The sequence below is a fragment of the Lepidochelys olivacea genome, assembly GCF_965140295.1.
Source record: "Lepidochelys olivacea isolate rLepOli2 genome assembly, chromosome: 4".
Lineage (NCBI taxonomy): Eukaryota > Metazoa > Chordata > Testudines > Cheloniidae > Lepidochelys > Lepidochelys olivacea.
The window spans coordinates 106,453,550-106,475,867 of record NC_140414.1 but is presented as its reverse complement, the minus strand read 5'-3'; the positions used below and the strand labels follow the sequence as shown (position 1 = coordinate 106,475,867).

Below are 22,318 nucleotides of genomic sequence, written 5' to 3'. Positions count from 1 at the left end.
AAGTAGCCTAAAAGAGGAATAACAATGTAGGTTGAACAGCATAGGATTTATGTGCCAATCTGACAAAAATGGAAATGATGCACCCTGATTAAAACCTGGGTAATAGGTAAGTGATCCCTACGTACAGTATAGAATTTGTAAGTGTCTTAAGTATATGTATTGCCCTCTCATCTAAAAGGATTCTAAAGTAGTGTTGTTTGTTTTGTTTTAAAGTAGCTCAAAGTAGATCTTTGTTCGGGGGGGGGGAGGAAATTTATACTGAGTGGCACAGAGTTGTTTACATTCTTGAGCTTCACTGTGATTGAGATGGCATTTTAACAATTACTAAAAGTCTTCTTGTAAAGTTTTGTAGTCTTCAAAATGAAACACCTCAAAAAATCAGACTATTGAAGCAAAACATAATACGTTCTGCAAATTCTTAGCATATGTAGGGGACAGCTTTCAGATTCAAAAAATTGAGGAAACTAGGAAGTCATCCATTTTCGATCTTGTTTTTCCCAACAGGGATGATTAGTTGCAAACATGAATGTGGTCGGGAACTTGGGAGGAAGTGGTCATGATCTGATAGAATTCAAGATCCTATGAAAAGCAGGACCCAAGAACAGTAAAACAAGGATATTGAAGGAATTAGCTGAAGAAATCTCAGTGCCACTGGCAATAATATTTACAAACTCATGGATGACAGGAGAAGTCCCGAAAGACAGGAGAAAGCCTAACGTAGCACACGTCTTTAAAAGGGGAAAAAGGAGGAGCCGGGGAACTACAGACCCGTCAGCCTGAATTCAATACCTGGGAAGCTACTAGAGCAATGCATAAAACACTGAATGTGTGAATACCTGGAGGATGAAGAGGTGATCACTGTCAGCCAGCATGGATTTACCAAGAACAAATCATGCCAAACCAAGCCAAACTTCTTTGACGGGGTAACTGATTTGGTTAGGGGGAATACAGTGGACATAATATATCTGGACTTCAGCAAGGCTTTTAACATAGTCCCACCAGACATTCTGATAAGTAAGCTGGAGAAATGCAGGCTTCACAGACCAACTATTATGTGGATACATAACTGGTTAAGCAATCACAAACAAAGAATAACTATTAATGGAATGATGTCAGATTGGAGGAAGATCTCAAGTGGAGCTCCACAGGGCTCTCCTCTGGGTCCAGTGTTGTTTAACATCTGGATGTAGATAGAGAGAGCATAGTGATCAAGATGACAGAAAGCTGGGGAGGAGAGGTTGCCAATACTTGGGAGGATAGAGCTAAAATTCAGAGGGATCTCGATAAACTGGAGAACTGGGCTATCGACAACAAAATGAAATTTAACGAAGACACATGTAAGGTGCTACACTTACGGAAGAAAAACCAAATGCACAAATACAGATTGGGGGAAAAACTGGCTTGGCAGCAGCAATGCTGGGAAGAATCTGGGAGCTGTGGTGGATTACAACCTCAACATGAGACAGCAATATGATGCTGTTGCAAAAAAAACAAATACAATTTTAGATTGCATTAACAGAGGCATAACATGCAAGTCACAGGAGGGGATAGTACCACTCTACTCAGCACTGGTTAGGCCTCAGCTGGAGTACTTTGTACAATTTTGGTCACCAATGTATAGAAAGGATGTGAAGAAAGTGGAAAGGATCCAGACATGAGCAACAAAGGTGATCAAAGGGATGGAATGCATGCCATATGAGCAAAGGCTGAAGGAACTGGGTATGTTTAGTTTTGAAAAGAGGAGATTAAGGAGGGACATGATAGTCTTCAAACACTTGAAAGGCTGCCATAAAAAAGATGGAGAAAAATTGTTCTCTCTTGCCACAGAATGGAGGCCAAGAGGCAATGGGTTCAAATCACAGCATAGCAGATTTAGATTAAATCTCAGGAAAAACTTCCTAACTCTAAGAACAGTAGAACAATGGAACAGACTGCTTCAGGAGGTTGTGGAAGCTTCTTCACTAGAGATTTTCAAGAGGCGGCTAGATAGCCATCTATCTTGGATAATTTAGATACAACTCCTCCTGCATCTTGGCAAGGGTTTAGACTAGATGACTGCTGTCATCCCGTCTAACCCTGTGTTTCTGTGGTGGCGGCGTCCAGGTACTAGATGGTTTTTGGATGAAATTACCAGAGATTCATCTGATAGCAAAATGCCAGCTTCCCAGAGATCCCCTGACCTGCTTACTTAATGCTTCAGTGAAGGATCTGCATTTTAAACAGGACAGCAAATTAATTGCTTTATTGTTAGCAAAGACTTTGTATTGCATATTATCAGAAAAAATGTGAGTTTTCCTCCTGTGAAACTGTGGTTTAGTAAAATGTGGACTGTCCTTGTCACATGACAAGCTTTCACACCAAGTACATACACAAGAGAAGTGCCAAAAAGAGGAGACGTATTTAGAAAATTTAGTCACCCTTTTTAGCATGCTTGGGGTGCGGGGCTCCCCAGCCAGCAAGCCAGAATCTTTAGCCAGGTTCTTGGAATATGAATTTGACCACGAACGCACCTCTTAAGTGCATTACTTAATGTTTTATTGTAACTTTGCCTTAATAAAAAGTTTTTAAAAATGAATAAGCTTGCTTATAGTCAACACATCACAGACTGTTGGAAGAAAAAAGCATGAACATATTTGCATTGTAGCAGAACTGGCAAAGATCACTATAACAAATGTGCTATAACAGTTCCATTTAAAATACTGTTTGCAGTTGCTCATTGCTTTCTGAAACTTCATCTTTGGAAATAAAATCTTCCAGCCCTGGTCTCTGTCCAAGTTTTGTTTATTTAAAGTCTGAGCAAAAGTGGTTTAGCAATTTATCTATGAGAAGAGTACAATTATTTAAAATTTTAAAATTGGCAGGGATGCAGCAGGGGTAAGGTAGCCGAGACTGAGAGCAGGCCTGGAGCTGAGAGTGGGTGCCAGGAACGGAGCCACAGCCAGGCAACAGAGGGAGCCAGTAGCTAGGTGCAGAGCCAAGGCTGGAGACGGGAGCTGGAGCCGTAGCTAGAGACGGGTCTGGATGGCACTGCCTCCCTGCTTCCCTGGGGGCTGGCCCAGGCCCCATGGTGACCCCCTGAATGTTCCTCTGCGCCCCCCCCCCTTTTGTGGGGCACACCGCACAGTTTGGGAATCTCTGAGCTACATTGTACTTCCCTAGTTTGTTTACGAGAATGTCATCTGAGACAGTATCAAAATCCTTACTAAAGTCAAGATATATCACATCTACTGCTTCCCCCCTATTCATAAGGCTTGACAAATTCATGCCGATTGTTACTCATCGCCTTATTATCTTTTAGGTGTTTGTAAATTGATTGCTTAATTATTTGCTCCATTATCTTTCCAGGTACTGAAGTTAAGCTCACTGGTCTGTAATTCCCCCGGTTGTGCTTATTTACCTATTAATAGATGGGCACTATGTTTGCCCTTTTCCAGTCCTCTGAAATTTCTCCTATCTTTCATGACTTTTCAAAGATAATCACTGATGGCTCAGATATCTCCCCAGTCCTCCAGTAGTCTAGGATGTATTTCATCAGGATCTGGTGATTTAAATACATCTAACTTGTCTAAGTCATTTGTAACTTGTTCTTTCCCTATTTTAGCCTCTGATCCTTCCTCATTTTCACTGGCATTCACTATATTAGACATCCAATCACTATTAACTTTGTTGGTGAGAACCGAAACAAAAAAGTCAGTTAGCACTTCTGCCATTTCTTTTCCACATATTCGGTTATTGTTCTCCCTCTTCATCCTCCCATTGAGTAATGGGCCTACCCTGTCCTTGGTCTTCCTCTTGCTTCAAACATATAGGTAGGATGTTTTCTTGTTACTCTGTGTCTCCAGATAGTTTAAACTCATTTTGTGCCTTGGCCTTTCTAATTTTATTCTGACATACTTGTGTTAATTGTTTATATTCATCCTTTATAATTTGATCCACTTTTTGCAGGACTCTTTTGTGAGTTTCAGATCATTGAAAGTGTCCTAGTTAAGCCAGGGTGGTCTCTTGCCATACTTCCTATATTTCCTACGCAGTGGGATAGTTTGCTTAATAATGTCTCTGAATCAGCCATCTTGAAATCCATTATCTGCATTGTGCTTTTTTCCCTTCTACCATTCTTTAGAATCATGAACTCTACCATTTCATAAGCACTTTTACCTAAGCTGCCTTCCACTTTCAAATTCTCAACCAGTTCTTCCCTATTTGTCAAGATCAAATCTAGAACAGCCTAGGAGACACTTTTGTAAGGAATTTTAAGGGGGAAGAAGTAGAAAGACCAAGAGTGATATTAACTGAAACAAATTTCTGACTTTTTAAAAGTCCACAGCTAAAGAGTCATTCGTTAAATTAGTCATTCTAAAAAATGATCAGTTGCACAATTATTAGTAGGTTCCGGTGCTGAAGCATGTGCTGTATTCAGATCCATGTAAACAAGAGTAAAAAATGACCAAGATAGGACTTATTAACTATTGTTAGATTTCATTGTTTCATTATCTATATTTTCCATTGTGAATACAATCCAAGACATATTGCCAAAGCTAACAGGCCTAGAAAAGATATATAATAATATAGATCAATTAATAAGTCCATTCGCAATGCTTTTTTCTGTATTAGAAATACTTAAGTGATCTTTTAAAAGTTCTAACTGCTCTACTCTCAGCAACAACTGTGAATAAGAAGCTATTTCTGTGTCAAGATTCAGAGGGGCAGTTAGGAGAAGTAAAAATATATTTGAGAATTATGAAATACTCATAAAAGAGTATCTTGTGACAAAATATTGCTCAACGTTTACTCGTTCCATTGCAAAATGCTCATCTTTTAGAGTCAAATTCTTCCACCTTTACTCCTTTTGAGTAGTACCTCAGCCTGCAAGAAATCCCAGTAGGACTACTTGAGGAGTAAGGCTCCGAGAAGTAAGCAATTACTCAGCCTGAATAAGCAGACTATGGCCCCAAGTAATTCACTTCAAGGGTAGAATTAGTTCAGTGAGCTTTGCCTAGCTGCTGCAACAGCATTTGTGCATAGTTACACACACTGTGTCCTGCCTAGTGCTTTAAAAAGAGTCATAATTACTATACAGGTTTTTCAAAAACCAAAGTTCATTCACCATCTGCTAATGCTTCCACAGATGCATGGATTGTTTACAAGAAGTCTGTATAAATCTGTCCAAACTCTGAAAATAATTCCCCATTAAGGAAGCAAATAGAAAACAAAACATAAAGAAAAAAATGCTAACAATTATTGTAAGATGTAATCGGATCTTTAAAAGAAAAACAAAAAAGCATACACACCGATTCCAACTGCCTACCTGGCTGCTCATATAAAACTAATAGTTCTAAAAGGTTACGAAACAGGAAATCGGATTCATCCTTACAAGATCTAGACTTCATAGTAACAGCCGTGTTAGTCTGTCTTTGCAAAAAGAAAAGGAGTACTTGTGGCACCTTAGAGACTAACCAATTTATTTGAGCATGAGCTTTCGTGAGCTACAGCTCACTTCATCAGATGCATACCGTGGAAACTGCAGTAGACATTATATACACACAGAGACCATGAAACAATACCCCCTCCCACCCCACTGTCCTGCTGGTAATAGCTTATCTAAAGTGATCATCAAGTTGGGCCATTTCCAGCACAAATCCAAATGGCCCAATGTCTACTGCAGTTTCCACGGTATGCATCCGATGAAGTGAGCTGGAGCTCACGAAAGCTCATGCTCAAATAAATTGGTTAGTCTCTTAGATGCCACAAGTACTCCTTTTCTTTTTGCAAAGATCTAGACTGTTCTCAGTGGTAGCAGATGACAGAACGAGGAGTAATGGCCTCAAGTTGCAGTGGGGGAGGTTTAGGTTGGATGTTAGGAAAAACTTTTTCACTAGGAGGGTGGTGAAACACTGGAATGCATTACCTAAGGAGGTGGTGGAATCTCCTTCCTTAGAAGTTTTTAAGTCAGGCTTGACAAAGCCCTGGCTGGGATGATTTAGTAGGGGATTGGTCTTACTTTGAGCAGGGGGTTGGACTAGATGACTTCCTGAGGTCTTTTCCAACCCTGATAGTCTTTGATTCTATGATTAAGATATGCCCACTAAATTAGACTCTATTTAACATCAACTGTAAACAAACTGATTAACAAAATATTAACTGCCTATTTGTCAACCAAAGCCTTACAGTGCTACTGGTGTATTCTATTACAGACAAGAACTAAAAAATATATAAATTAGTTAATAGTGATAGTTTCCCTAGATTTCCATAACTCGTCCATTAGTTATCTTTAATGAGCGATCTTATCTGATAGATGTTAAAGAAACAAATCAGCTGACGAACAAAATCCCCAAACAAGCACGGGGGACTGGGGCTGGTTTCCTTTCCGAGACGCCCACGCATCAGACGCTCTTGAAACTAAACACGAAATGAACAAAAAGGTGGCAGGCCGGAGCCGAAGACGCTGTACTTCGGGGAGTTACAGCCAGGGAAAAAAATCACCCCAAATCCTTGCAACTGGTGAAACTTGCAAGCTCCCTTCCACCCCCTTTGACTTACCTCTGTGCTTCGGAAGAGAGGGAGCTGGAGGGAGAAGGAGGGAAGTAGCGCTTTAAATTCCCCTTCTGTCTATCCTACTTTCTCTTCCGTGTCCCGTCCTCCTGTTCCTTGTACCCCCTCCCTCACCTTCCGCCACCCCCTACCCTCTGATCTGCCCTAGCCGGCGGCGCGCTCGCGGGGTCCCCTCGGGGATCGGCACCGGGCGCCTGCCCGGGCAGGGAACTCCAGCAAGGCGTTGCGTGCCGCACCTGGGGAGGAAGGGAGCGGCCATGCCGGAAGAGCCTGCTGCTCAGCACCTGGGACAGGAGGGCAGCCCGCCACCAGGCCCGGCGCCGGGGACTAACCCTACGCGCAGAGCCCTAGTGGGGGCGGGTGCTCCGGGCGTGCTGGCTTGGCAGCGTGTTTGCGAGCCTGCAGGAGGAAGCGAACTTGCAGTCACAAGCTTTTGCTTTGTGAAAGTTTGCTGCTGCAGCAGCTAATTACTGGTGGCTTCACGCATGCCTGGGTGCTGAGACGCTTCCAATGCAGCAGCATCCTGAAAAAAAGTCAGGCTGTTAACGCTTAGATGCCCCCTCTCCTTACGCCTTACAGGCTGCATCTGCCACTTACCAGCAGCCCTTGGGCTGCGGATGATGTGGCTGGAAGTATTTTCAAACCCCAACTCCATGCCCATGTTACCGTCGTGTGTGCACATAACCCAACTGATAAACAAGAAACTGTTTCCTTTTACCAACCTGAAGAGCCTTTAATGCTTGGCCTGAAGCTCCAGGGAGGGTGCCGGCATGAACTGCGTTTCGCCCTTAGCAAACATGGTGTGCATCACTGTAACATGCAGATCCTTGCTTGCTGGGTGTTAAAGCTACCGTTGGCCACGGGTTTGTTACACCGGTAGTTGAGCTATCTACAACCAACATCACACTTGTCTACTGCACAGGGTGAAACCTCACTGCAGCAGTAGCTCAAAAATAAAATTCCCCTAGTGCAGTGGGTTTTCAATTTTTTTAGGCTGTCTACCCCTTTCCAAATAATCTACCTTGTATCCCCATCTGAGATAGGGTCATACTATACCTATGAAAATGGGGGGAAAGTCGCATTTTTCAGGAACACAACTACAACGTTAAGTGAGGAGTTACTGTACTAGGTTGTGGTTTGCATGATTATTTGCTAAATATCAGTGTTACAAAACAGTTCATACGCACTGCACCTTCCTTCTCCACTTCTAGGAACGTAACTAACATTCCTAAAAGTGAAGAAGGAAGCTGCAGCCTCCCTTAGCTTTATTTAGTTTCACATTCACTGACTTATACCATTGCCTGCTTTTTCATCAGCTCCGAATGAACGCATGCAAAAGAATCTAAACAAGCATGCGAGAGTCTGAGTTGATGTACTTGTCAGTCTATGTGACCAGAAGTGACCACTGTATCAAGAAAATCAAAAACAAGGAAGGCACAGGAATGTGTAAAATAAAGCAGACAATTCCCATAACTTGCATATTCTTACAATTTATTCTGGCTCATCGGGATGCATGTTAGACTACATTAGACTCCCTTACATATCAATCAGCAGGTGAGATTAAATCCAAGGGAATCCAATGAATGACTGCAAGGTAGTACATATTTACATCATTTCTGCATTTGGCCCCTTGAATTTAGCTGAGTACAGGCGTTAAATGCACTTTTAAACAAGTGCAAACTGTCGTTGGGAGTTACAGCTTTAAATATCATATTTTCTTACCATTACTTTGGTCAGTACTACTTTTAGAAAGAAAGAGGAAGAGAAAGTGCTCCTTTCTCAGACCATTGTGGTTTAGTTTATAATACCACACAGGATACTATAATTTAATATTTTATTGTTTTAATCAGGGATCAAGTTGGGGGGAAATGGAAATACTGTTCTAAGTTTCCCTGCACCAGCTTCCCTCCCAACCAGGTTTCTGTTCAGAATCTTTATCTATAGTTCTGCTCTCCTCTCCACAGCTTCCTGGGCCAGGAGCCATTTCCTCATCTACACCCTCCTCTATTTGACTTCTTGAACTAAGGACCTTTGCCCCAGTGCCATTAGTATTCCCATTCCTCTGCATGTGCGTCTCCCTAACTCCCACAAGACAGGAGGCTTGAGCTATGCTGGATGGAAGCAGATCCTGCTAACAAGAGTGGGTCAGGAACAGCAGCTTCTTCTAGTAGAAAAAGTGCTACAGCCATCTAAGAATGGGATTTTTACTTTGGATTTTGACTGCCTCTGGATTGGCCAGTATCACCAACATTAGTCCTGGGGAAATGGCTAGGAAAATGGAAAACAAATGTGGTCTCCATCTCAGTGAGGTGGGTATGTTGGGATTCCCTCCAACATCTCTTTCCACTTTGCTTCCTAAGAACTCAGTTTGACTAGAGACTTTGCCCTTCACGTATCTTTATTTGGCATACAGCAATGCTACACTGAACAGACTGAAACCCAGGGGATAGATACAGGGTACCTCACCGATCCAAAGTTACACAGAAACCCTCTCTCTTTATTTGCATTTACACATCTCATTGCATGTACTATACATTGCATCACACACCTGGGGATTGGCTTCGTTACTTTGTAGGAACTAATGCCTGTACAGCACGCTCTGTCTATGCAGTGTCTATGTTCCACCTACTCTTTACCTTATCATTACATTCCCAATTAGCTTGTCCATTGTTATCGTGTTCTTCGTAAATGGTTCCCTGGGTGTTCCCTCCCCTTATCTTAGCTAGTTCAGACATTGTGTCTCTTAGCTCCCTGACCCATTTACCTGTCTTTTAGTTAGCATAAACATTCTGTTTTCAGCATGCTGATCTATTTAACTTCCTAATCCTGTCTTCCAAGAACTGAGGCCTTTCCCTTATTTAATTACTCATGTCAAGCCGGCCTACAGGATATACTCTATATACTCACATACACCACCAATTGGAGTTCTGGGGGCAGACTTTTAAAGGTATTTATGTGCCTAAAGATTCAAATTGTGCACCATGGGATTTTCAAAAATGCCTAGATATCTAAATCATATTGAAATCAATGGAGGGTGCCCAGGTGCTTTGGAAAATCCTAATAGGTGCCATTCAGAATCTTTAAGTGCTGAAATACCATGAAAAATCTGTTTCCTAAATCTCCACCATGCAAGCAATTTTGGTGCAAGAAAATCTCACTCATTTGCTATCTTTTATAATGTATAAAGATTACCTTGGAAATATATTCATTATTTTGCTCTGACATTTTTCATTAACATTTTTCTTGCCGTGAGTTGCAACCTAGTCCCATATCCCATTGTACAGTCACCAGTGTCTTGTGAGTGGACTCAATCACTGGGTCTTATGTGGTTCTGTGCCATCCTCTCCAGTCTGAGTTTACCCCTTCTTGTAAGGCCAAGGTTCTTCACTATTTCAGGCTGGGAAGAGTCCCTTCTGCCCCCTCTCTCTGAAGTCCTTCTTAAGTGTGCCAATAGTCAGGTTCCTTGCACAGCAGAATCTTGTTCTTAAGGTGAGTCTCTGTGTCTCTACCATGTGCTCCACTTCCTCCCCACAAGTCCATGTGTGGAAAAACCATTGGTCCTGGGGTGGGCCAGCAGTTAAGAGACAACCCAGATCAAGGAGCCCAGATCACAGGCTTGATTGCTTCTCAGTAATAGTCCTTTCTCTGGAAGAGCAGTTGTCTGGATTGCATTACCACAGCAAGTTTAGACCTGTGCAGTCACAGTGCTAATAACTTCACTCACAGCACAACATAGGTTCATAAATTGATAGCAGATATCAAGAGAAGAGAGGTTGATGTTATCTGGTTACAGTACACGTCTTTCTTTCTTTTTTTGGTAGGTGTAAACTCGCCAATCTCTGCTCTGTCCTACTTAGTTGAATATGTGCAGTTATGAGCATAATAATCTTAACAACGGGTACCCTCCTCACCCCACGAGGGGGTCGTTGCCCACCCCCTGCCCCCCAGGACTCCTGCCCCATCCAATCCCCGCTCGTTCCTTGATGCCCCCCCAACCCCATCCACCCCTCTCCCCGGCTCCTGACTGCCCCCAGAACCGGCAGGAGGGTCTAGTGGGCCACTGTAGTGGTGCCCACCCCACCCCTAAGAGCCAGAGGCATCTGCCGGGGGCGAGGTGGGGAGTCCCGGAGGTGCTTACCTGGGGCAGCTCCCAAGAAGCATCCGGCAGGTCCCTCTGGCTCCTAGGGGCAGGGGAGCATAGCTGGGGGGGAGTGGCCACTCCCCCACTGATCAGATCAAAAGTGGTGCCTGACTTCCTGGGTGCTCTGGGACTGGAGCCCCCACAGGGAAAATTTGGTGGGTGCAGAGCTCCCCGTCCCGCACCTGGCCCCAGCTCACCTCTCCTCCGCTCCACCTCCTTCCCTGAACGCACCGCCCCGCTCTGCTTCTCCACCCCACCGGCTTCCCGTGAATCAGCTGTTTGGCAGGAAGCCTGGGAGGGCTGAGAAGCAAGTGGCGGCTTCCCGCTCAGGCCGAGGGTGAGGGAGGTGAGCTGGGGTGGGGAGCGGTTCCCCTGCCCGCGCACCCCCACCCCCTGGGTTACCTGCTGTGGCACGGGCGGCCCTCCTCTTGCCCCCCCGCCCCAGCTCACCTCCGCCACCCTGGGCCTGAGCAGGAAGCCGCGGCCTGCTTCTCAGCCCACCCCAGCTTCCCGCACAAACAGCTGATTCGCAGGAAGCCTGGGGTGGGGGAGCAGAGAAGCAGAGTGGGGCGGCACATTCAGGGGAGGAGGCGGAGGTGGAGCAGAGGTGAACTGGTGCTGGGCTGGGGGTGGGGTGGGGCTTGGAGATGCCGGTGGGTGCTCTGCTTTTGGCCAGTTAAATTTAAAAGTCCTTTTAGACCCGGTTGTCCCTTGCGGAACAACCGGTTCTAAAAGGGCTTCTAAATTTAACAACCGGTTCTAGCGAACCGGTGGGAACCGGCTCCAGCTCACCACTGAATACGTGTCCACATAAATTGAACATACAGTAAGATCACAGCATATTATAATCTAGAGTATATCTACCCATGTCTGCATTTAATTTTTGCTGACTAAACCTCATGCCTCCCCATTCATGAAGTTGTTCTGTACTTACATTATGTATTTATATTGCAGTTTACATGCCATGCACAATTTGCTATGAAGTTAATATGTATGCATGGGAATATGTGCTATTTTATGACTTAAGCCCTACATGATTTTTCCTTCTTTTTAATAGATGTGAAAAAGCTTAGTTTATCAGATTCTAGGAAATCTCTCGACTGGATGACTAAAGAATATTGTAAGTTCTCTGTCATTGTGATAAAGCAGAGCTAAAAAAAAAAGAATCTTTACAAAAATCGAAAAGGAAGTTGCATTCCACTAACCTGATGCAATTCAGATATGATGTAAGTGACAACGCTATTTTAGGAGCTGACAGGCTTGAAAACTCCAGAGATTTTATTATCTGATAATATCCACTTCCCTTGAGTTTCTATGCTACTATCAAAATTATTTGTGAGGTAGTGGGGGGGTTGTTTTTTTGTTTGTTTTTAACGATACGGAGATAAAATGGTCAGTTTAGAAATTAATTCTACGCAGAAGTTTCAAGGCTTTTATTGTTTCATTAGCAATTGTTGATTTGCATATTTTATACATTGAGCAAACAAACCGGATATCTAATAAATAAATAAATAAAAAAAGAGCGAGCAAGGAGATATTGGGTCTGTTCCAGCCTAAAATATACACAGACCTTTAAAGAAGGTTATGCATGGTGTATACACACATTTTTGTCTCTAAATGCAACTATACTCACTAATTTAGCCCTAAAACACCTTCGTTTCTCAATCATTGGCAACAAGCATGATTTGTTTTGCATACTATCTAGTCCATAAGAGTGTCCCACCCAAACCGGGTGACCCTATGTTTAAGTAACTAGCAAATATTGACATCTAAAATACACAAGGGCAGATCCTCCTTTGGTGTAAATGGTCATAGCTCCATCACCTGAGGATCTGCCCCAGGCTTCCTCTGTCAGAGGTTTGCCCTAGGATTTGAGAGATCATTAACCTAGCATTACATTACTCTAGTTTATTCAGTCAATTTATAACACTGAGAAAAATCTTCCAATACACAAATGTTTGCTTAAAACCATAGCCAGAGAAAAACAGGTTATAAACTTCTATGTCCAGCCTATTACATTTAAGAACTCCCCCAATATTGACTAAATAATATACTAACAATTAGGTCCAGTTATAATTTAGGGGAAACAATTACCTCTCCTGTTATTGTACCCACAGATCTAATACTCAAAACTAAGGCTGCCACCTGTTTCCAATTTACAGGAGGATCAACGTTTTTTGTAGCTCTATTATTATTACTATTATTATAAAATCAGTGTGGTCTGGAGGAACGCACACAGAGCTGGGAGGCAGAAAGGCTGATTACCAATCCTGGGTCTGCCACTGTGTCTTTAGGGAAGTTAGATCGCCTTTCATTGTCAGTTTCTCCATCTTTAAAATGGGGATAATAATACTTACCAACATACCTACTGTTGGTGTTCTGAAGATTAGTTAGTGTCTGTACAATTTTTGGAATGTATCGAGCAGTATAAAAATACTATTATCAACATCTCAAACAACTAGCAGATACATATTACACTGTTTATGTCTTTTGTGATTCTGATATTAACTAGTATATCATGGTTAATCAAATATTGTATACACTGACCATGGAAATTAAATAATCTAGCACCATTTTCACAGGAAATATTATAGCATCATGTGATCGTGAGAAAAAAAAATGAAAAGATTTTGCCCCTCAGGATATATACAGGCAATTGAGCAACCTTAGCATGGGAATGAAAGATAGTGTTGTGATTAAGACACTGGTCTGGGACTCAGGAGAGCTGGGATCAGATTCTGGCTTTGCTACAGACTTTCTGGGTGACCTTGGACATGTCACTTAGGGACAGATTATCAAAGGCATTTAGAATCATAGACTTTAAGGTCAGAAGGGACCATTATGATAGTCTAGTCTGACCTCCTGCACAACGCTGGCCACAGAATCTCACCCACCCACTCCTGTAACAAACCTCTAACCTATCTCTGAGCTATTGAAGTCCTCAAATCATGGTTTAAAGACTTCAAGGTGCAGAGAATCCTCCAGCAAGTGACCCATGCCCCACGCTGCAGAGGAAGGTGAAAAACCCCAGGGCCTCTGCCAATCTGCCCTGGAGGAAAATTCCTTCCCGACCCCAAATATGGCAATCAGCTAAACCCTGAGCATGTGGGCAAGACTCACCAGCCAGCCACCCAGGAAAGAATTCTCTGTAGTAACTCAGATCGCACCCCATCTAACATTCCATCACAGGCCATTGGGCATATCTACTGCTAATAGTTGAAGATCAATTAATTGCCAAAATTAGGCTATCCCATCAGATCATCCCTTTCATAAACTTAGCAAGCTTAGTCTTGAAGACAGATATATCTTTTGCCCCTACTGCTTCCCTTGGAAGGCTGTTCCAGAACTTCACTCCTCTGATGTTAGAAACCTTTGTCTAATTTCAAGTCTAAACTTCCTGATGGCCAGTTTATATCCATTTGTTCTTGTGTCCACATTGGTACTGAACTTAAATAATTCTTCTCCCTCCATGGCATTTATCCCTCTGATATATTTATATAGAGAGCAATCTGATCTCCCCTCAGCCTTCTTTTGATTAGGCTAAACAAGCCAAGCTCTTGGAGTCTCCTTTCATAAGACAGGTTTTCCATTCCTCAGATCATCCTAGTAGCCCTTCTCTGTACCTGTTCCAGTTTGAATTCATCTTTCTTAAACATGGGAGACCAGAACTGCACACAATATTCCAGATGAGGTCTCACCAGTGCCTTGTATAACAGTACTAACACCTCCTTATCTCTACTGGAAATACCTTGCCTGATGCATCCCAAGACCTCATTAGCTTTTTTCACGGCCATATCACATTGGCAGCTCATAGTCATCCTGTGATCAACCAATACGCCGAGGTCCTTCTTCTCCTCTGTTACTTCCAAGTGATGCATCTCCAGTTTATAACAGAAATTCTTATTAATCCCTAAATGCATGACCTTGCACTTTCCACTATTAAATTTCATCCTATTTCTATTACTCCAGTTTACAAGGTCATCCAGATCTTCCTGTATGATATCCTGGTCCTTCTCTGTATTGGCAATACCTCCCAGCTTCATGTCATCCTCATCCTTTATTAGTACATTCCCGCTTTTTGTGCCGAGGTCAGTAATAAAAAGATTAAATAAGAGTGGTACCAAAACCGATCCCTGAGGAACTCAACTAGTAACCTTCTGACAGTCCACCTTTCAGTGTGACCCATTGTAGTCTCCCCTTTAACCAGTTTCTTATCCACCTTTCAATTTTCAAATTGATCCCCATCTTTTCCAATTTAGCTAATAATTCCCCATGTGGAACTGTATCAAATGCCTTACTGAAATCGAGGCAAATTAGATCCACTGCATTTCCTTTGTCCTTTCCTTTGAACACCTAAAAGTCCAGGTAGGTGTCTAGTGGTATTTTCAAAAGTGTCTGTCATAAATATAAAGGGAAGGGTAAACACCTTTAAAATCCCTCCTGACCAGAGGAAAAACCCTTTCACCTATAAAGGGTTAAGAAGCTAGGATAACCTTGCTGGCACCTGACCAAAATGATCAATGAGGAGACAAGATACTTTCAAAGCTGGAGGGGGCGGGGAGAAACAAAGGTTCTCTCTGTCTGTGTGATGCTTTTGCCGGGAACAGAAAAGGAATGGAGTCTTAGAACTTAGTAAGAAATCTAGCTAGATATGCATTAGATTCTGTTTTGTTTAAATGGCTGAGAAAATAAGCTGTGCTGAATGGAATGTATATTCATGTTTTGTGTCTTTTTGTAAGTTAAGGTTTTGCCTAGAGGGATTCTCTATGTTTTGAATCTGATTACTCTGTAAGGTATTTACCATCCTGATTTTACAGAGGTGATTCTTTTACTTTTTCTTCAATTAAAATTCTTCTTTTAAGAACCTGATTGCTTTTTCCTTGTTCTTAAGACCCAAGGGTTTGGGTCTGTGTTCACCGATGCAAATTGGTGAGGATTTTTATCAAGCCTTCCCCAGGAAAGGGGGTGTAGGGTTTGGGGAGGATTTTGGGGGGAAAGACGTTTCCAAGCGGGCTCTTTTCCAGTTATATATCTGTTAGACGCTTGGTGGTGGCAGCAATAAAGTCCAAGGAAAAAAGGAAAATAGTTTGTACCTTGGGGAAGTTTTAACCTAAACTGGTAAAAATAAGCTTAAGGGGTTTTCATGCAGGTCCCCACATCTGTACCCTAGAGTTCAGATTGGGGAAGGAACCTTGACAGTGCCTAAACTGGTTAGTTGCCAAACTCTCCTGGGTTGCTTTTGTAAATCCCACTAGGTGCCTAGCTGCATCTTTGTGCCTAAATACCTTCAAAAATCTGCCCCCTTATCTACTATGCCTCCATTTCCTACCTGCAAAATGGGGCTAATAATACTTCCTTTCCCCCACACACACCTTTGTCTTGTCTATGTAAGCTCTTAAGGACACAAACTGTCTCTTTTTATTGTGTTTGTGCAACACCACAATAGGTCCTGATCTCAGCTGGGGCCTCGAAGTGCTATGTAATATTAATAAATAAATAATAATACAGTGAAACAATTTACCAAGGGTCATAGTAAATTCTCCTTCACTGAATTTTTAAAAACAGGAGTGGATGTTTTTCTAAAAGATCTGCTCTAGGAATTATTTTGGGGAAGTTCCATGGCCTGTGTTACACAGGAGGCCATAATAGATTATCACAATGGTCCCTTGTGGCCTTACAATCTATGAAGCTTTCGTTATCAACCTGTCTTTCCTTTGCTAGACAACTGATTCTGCAGGAATGGAATACAACTGTCTTTAGCTTGTTGACACTATCCTTTGTAAAAATTCCTCCTTTAGTAAGAATCTATCCCCTCCAGTCTGAGGCTCGACTCTCACAGGTCCCTCAATTTGGAAGCATCCTCATTTTAATCCCCCATGTTATCTGTGTTTCACACTAATTTGGAGTTCTGTTTCTTTTACTGGTGAATATTATTATTTTTCAGTAACAGAGTCATGCAGCGGAGGTTATAGAGAGACCCTGACACTTAAAAAAAATGAATCCCAAGGTATTATATACGTTTTCTCCTTTTTGGTCTTTGTCACACATTGAGCCATGGCAGACTGAAAAACATGCTCTGACAAGATCCAAAACATCCTGACAGGGAACAAAATAGAAACCTTCAGTGACATGGAGGATGTTCATGAATACGCTACAGTTTTGAAAAGTAACTTTTCTTTTCCCGTGTTGGGCTTGTTTTTTCCTGTCCCCTCCATATGATAAGCAGATCAGTGCAATTGCACAGAGCATTTGATCATGAGAGCAAACGTTTTCATCACATGGAACCTACAATCTGTTAGTGCTTCAAAGCCAGCATGCATTAAGGGAAGGGCTGTGAATTAGAAGTCTCTATGGTGTTCCAGATTGTTGCGAAAAGTTTGTACATGGTGTGTGATTCTAGTGCTCATACAACTGGACAAAAAAGGAGCCTGTCAAGAGTGCTTCAGAAGAGCCACAAGCTACTTTAAGTAAAAAAAACAAAAAACAAACCAAAAAAAAACCCTCGTGGATTTACTCCAGATTGTGGGCACTCATGAATCAGCTTGTCTGCAACCTATAGTGGATTCATCAGTTATTTAGTTCGATGGCTTCTCATCATTTTTTATAAGGAGATTAAGCAAATGAGGAACAATATGTGGTATCTATGGCAGAGCAGAAGGGACTGATCAGCCTTCCCCTGGAGGGGTTTCAAACTCACTTGTTGACACTGAGCTGTAAAAGACTGATAAGGAGGTAGTGAATAATTTAGCTCCCTGCACTATAAAAGCTATAGTATGACTTCTACCTAAAATAACATCCTCTAGGAAACGAGCTCTTAGTGAACCACAGGGTTTTATTTTATTTTTTTTTAAGTGACGATTATGGAGAATGTTCCATCACCCCTACTTGGCTCAGATTTTTTTAATTGTACAATGTTCAAGCTGATTGCTAGATATCATAACATGGTTCCCATTATAAAAGTGAACATTTTTAGGGAAAAATCATCACTTCATTATCATCTCTCTAGGGTAGGATGACGTAGCAGCTCTGTTTTACCCCCTTCCAACATTGCTTAGATGTGCAAACCATCCCATGACTGGACTCTAACTTGCTACATCTCTTCCTGGGTGTATTCAGAACTAATACTTCCACCCCATTACACCTCTTTATACCTATGTAATTGTTGAAATCAATGACAAAATTGGCCTGAGTAGAGAACCAGGATAGGTATTTACTGTTTTTTTTTTTTTCCTCCTTGTGGTCCTGGAGACCTAAAACAACTCCGGGATAGTGAACTGGGTTATCTTCTGGCTTATACATTAGCAGAATTGTTAACCAAGTACCAACTGAAGAAACTGTCTTTAAATTGCACAGTGTTGTTGTCATCATGTTAGTGCCAGGGTATCAGACACAAGGTGGATGAGATAATATCTTTTATTAGAAGAGCTCTGTATGAGCTCGAAAGCTTGTCTCTCTCACCAACAGAAGCTGGTCCAATACAAGATATTACCTCACCCCCCTTGTCTCTAAATTACACTCAGAGTTACCCCTCTGAAGGCAATAGGGTTACTTAAATGTGACCAAGTACCTATGCTAAGGATAAAGGGTTGCATAGATATAACTGAGGAGCAACAGTTGACTTAGTAATTTTTATTTATTTTATTTTTTTTTAAACCACAGACTGCTGATGATGCATGAGCCAGTAAGAACCCAGATTGACCTCCAGGCCTCAAAGAGGCTGCAAGGCTGGCAGGTAGAGACAAAGCCCCATCTTATTTGTTGACTGAGCAAACTTTGTATAGAAAGGTTTGAGACACAGTAAACATAGAAACTTGTAATGCCAGTTTTATAGAAATACTTTCTAAAGTATAATACTTATAATTAACCTTATAATAGACCTTTTTCTTGAGAGACTGTATTTGGTCGAATCCATTATACATCACCTCCTCTCCCATCCCTTTCACCTGCACAGAAGAACCTCAGGAATGCAGAGGATGATGTTCCTATTCAAAAGGATAGATAGGAAGTTTGCTGTATCCCCCAGTTATACTTTACTAGAAGATTCATATTTAAAACAAACTCTCTGCCCATGAATAGCTGCTGGAGAGGCAGTGGCTGGGTTTAAAGCAGCTGGTCTTTAAGACTGTGAGATTCTAAAAAGGAACTAAGTGAGAAGAACCCAGACCAACTGGGAAGCAGAGCTGGAGGCAAGCATGAGAGGCTGATGCCCCAGCAGGGGATAGGCAATCATGTTGAGTTTGAAGTCTGTTCTGCTGATGGGAGGGTAAGCCATTTTCAGTCTTGTGTATTCAGAACAGACTAAAGGAAGCCATTTTAGTCAAAGAGCAACTGTAATTTTTTTGCTTCCAATTGCAATTGAGTTATGCTAACATTTAAGAAATCCTGATTATCCTCAGGTGAGGAGTTTCAAACTTATTAGGACCAGATCCTCAGCTGGCAGAAGTCACTAAAGCTCCACGAAAATTTAGCTGAGCTACACCAATTGACAAGTTCAGGATCTAGCCTCTCATCTCTTCTTCTACCTCTCCTCACAGATTAAGAGGAGTCATGTTTTCCTCCCACATTGTATCCTACTAAAGGTATCAGTACCAACAATAAGGGCTATACTCCATTTTTGATGACAATAGCATTGCTGCAAGCAGAATTTGGCCTTTAGACATTGCACTTGGAAAAAAGGGTGCTGACAAGTTGAAAACTTTTATAGCAGGCTTCCACACCCTCTCCCATTGCAAAATTTAATTAAAGACATAATTAAATAAAGCACTACACTAATAACTGGATAGAAAAGGCCAACGTTTCTCTTACATAATCAAATGAAGTAACACTAACATCAGCCATGCTTAACTAGAAAATATTACCAATGACCTCATCAAAAAGGCAAACCGAGATCCATCAGGAATAAGTCCATTCCAAAAGAACATAATATTGTACCTACTCTAAGAAAGCCAAACATGAACAAAGAAAGTTCATTCCTAAATGGGAATAACAATCCTCTCCAGTTAAATAGATAGGAAACTAAGAAGCTTGACTGTTTCACTGTGGTGCTATCCACCTTTCTTTAAGTGAGAACAGGAGATCTGATCTGACAAGTCCCCGACACGGTGGAGGAGGGCAGAGCCTTCCCCTCCCCAAGTAAGGGGGGGTGAATAATGGGAAGGGGACAGGGAGAGCGGGGGGACCCCGGGCTGGAGGCAGGGTGGGGAGGAGTTACATGGAAGGACATGTGAGGAGATTACGTGCCCCCCCATTAGCTGCTGCCCCACCCTGTACCAGTAAGAAATTGATTCCACTTGCACCACTGATCCCTCCTTAAAACCCACTTTTGACACCTGAAAGAAACTAGCCTTTGGAATGGAAGCAAGGGTACAGCGATGCATATTTATTTCATAAAACAAGTATGTGTACAGGTGCTCAGGTAGATCAGGGCTGGGTATTATGTAGGAAGCCAAATAGGATAGTATAATTTTGATTTTCATCTTCTTCCTTCACTCTAACTGTGTTGCTTGTCTTAGGCCCAGATTCCGCTGCGAACTCCACTGTAACTGCTCAGAGCCACTGATGTCAATGGGGCTCCATACCAGCCCCTGCAGAGTTTACTGGAGTACTAGAAGTCAGAGTAAGCTTGTGGGGGCAGAAAATGCATCTTTGGATAGCACTGAACACAATGTTGATACTACCAGAATATTAACCATAGTTAATAAGCTATGATTACACTAGCTAGAACAGAAATGCAAAAGGAATATAAATCCTCATACTTCAGAGCATCAACTGACTACTGCCTGGGGTTAGGAAGAAGCTTCCTCTTTGGCCATATTATTGGACAGTTGCCCATTATGGGGGTTTTATGGCTTCCTGTGAAACATCTAGTACTGCCCACTGTCAGATACAGGATGGTGGGTTGAATGGACTACTGGTCTGATGAGGTATTTTAAATTCCTATGCAATACCTTTATAAGAAGGTCTCTGCTTGTCTCATTGTGCTACTATGAATTGCTTTCATATAGCATAGAGCATTTTAACACCAGAGACAGAAAAGTCCTTACAAATATACTCAGACACAAATTGATCTATGAACTCAGCAGAATGCTTTTGTTTACAACCAAGCACTGAACTTTGCATTTAAAAGATGCAGTATAAACATAAATCTTGTCTCTCCCTAGCATGCTGTAATCTACCATCCAACCAGCACAAAGTCCACTTCCTTTATGATCTGCAATGCTTTAATGTTAAGGTATTCTAAATGCTAGTACCTTGATCTAGCTATGTATTTTGATCCCTACATTTTAAAAAAAATGGTGTAATTTATTTTTAATTCCTCAGACACAAGTTGACATGAATGTTTGTTTACATATTCACCTGAATATACACTGCTATTCACTCTGATGAATATTTGGTCTCTTTAAACCTCATACAGTTTATGAAAATTAAGTTTGGGGTGAATTCAGAATAAGAAATATCCAGATAAAACATGTTATTTCAAAAGGAAAACAAAGACACAGAGGAGCTGATTGCCTATTCTGTTGCACCAATTTGGCACTGGTGTAGATTCATAGAAATCAGAGTTGCAATACTGTAAAACTGCCAAAATGGAATGGAGAACTAAGTTCTTCGGGTGAAACCCTGGCCCCATTGAAGTCAATTAATGAATTATAGAGAAATATACCAAAAAAAATTACCATTTTAAAGAGCAACTCCCTATCCACTTCAATGTTCATTCTTGCACTGCTTTGATTTTTCAAATCGAACAGCATCGCTGGGTATCATGGTGATGCTTGAGTCAGCAGTGTTTGATGTCTGTAGTAAAACTGAGAGGCCATCTACAGTTTAAAACACCATACAATCAGTTCCATACTTGCCTATGACTACATTTTTCAAATCAATAGATTTTATAACTAAAACTAAAAATATTTTCTGAGTACCTGTTCAGCATTTATCATTATTTTTAACAGCTAGTCTCTCAGGACGAAAACCTCCCACCAAACCAGATGTAAGGAATAGGCCAGTTCTGTTCTTCTGAGGCTGCTATTTTAGCAACTGGACCTCAGGCATCTTGCCCATTATTGTACAGCCCTTTTAATGATTATTACTAGTTAGTGCCCACTATATTCATGTAAAGACAACATGGGCATATCCTTGTCCCACTATCTGTCACATGCAGAGGGTGCAGAACGCCCCTCTGCATCTACTTCAGGGCTGCCCACACTAGGCAATGCCCCTGAATAAGTTTCCTCTTGTGCAATCCACCCTGAAATGTTACTCAGGATCTTTCAGGACTGGTCTGAAATTAACACAATTAAACTCAATAGAGACAAGTGCCAAATACACAACTACAAGAAGAGGAGTAATTGACTAGGTAATAGTATTGCTGAAAAAGATCTGGGGGTTATAATGGTTCACAAACTGAACATGAGTCATCAGTGTGATGCAGCTGTGAAAGGCTCATATTCTGGGGTGTATTAACAAGAAAGTCAATCATCCTGCTTTACTTGGCATTAGGGGGGGCTCAGTTGGCGTATACTATCTAAGAGCATTCTACATTGTAGAATACTCAACGAGCTGATTGAGGAGATGTCTGAGCCATTGGAGATTATCTTTGAAAAGTCATGGAAGATGGGAGAGGAAAAGGGC

At 41.8% G+C, this 22,318-nt stretch overlaps 1 protein-coding gene across 1 annotated transcript in view; it reads right to left on the bottom strand.

Moving 5' to 3' along the window:
* The window catches only part of ARAP2 (ArfGAP with RhoGAP domain, ankyrin repeat and PH domain 2), a 195,656-nt gene extending 188,752 nt beyond the window's left edge, over positions 1 to 6,904 (bottom strand). The window contains exon 1 of the mRNA XM_084625426.1: positions 6,538 to 6,904. The gene's annotated coding sequence lies outside the window, so the exon portion shown is untranslated. The remainder of the gene's footprint in view (positions 1 to 6,537) is intronic.
* Positions 6,905 to 22,318: the final 15,414 nt, after the last annotated feature.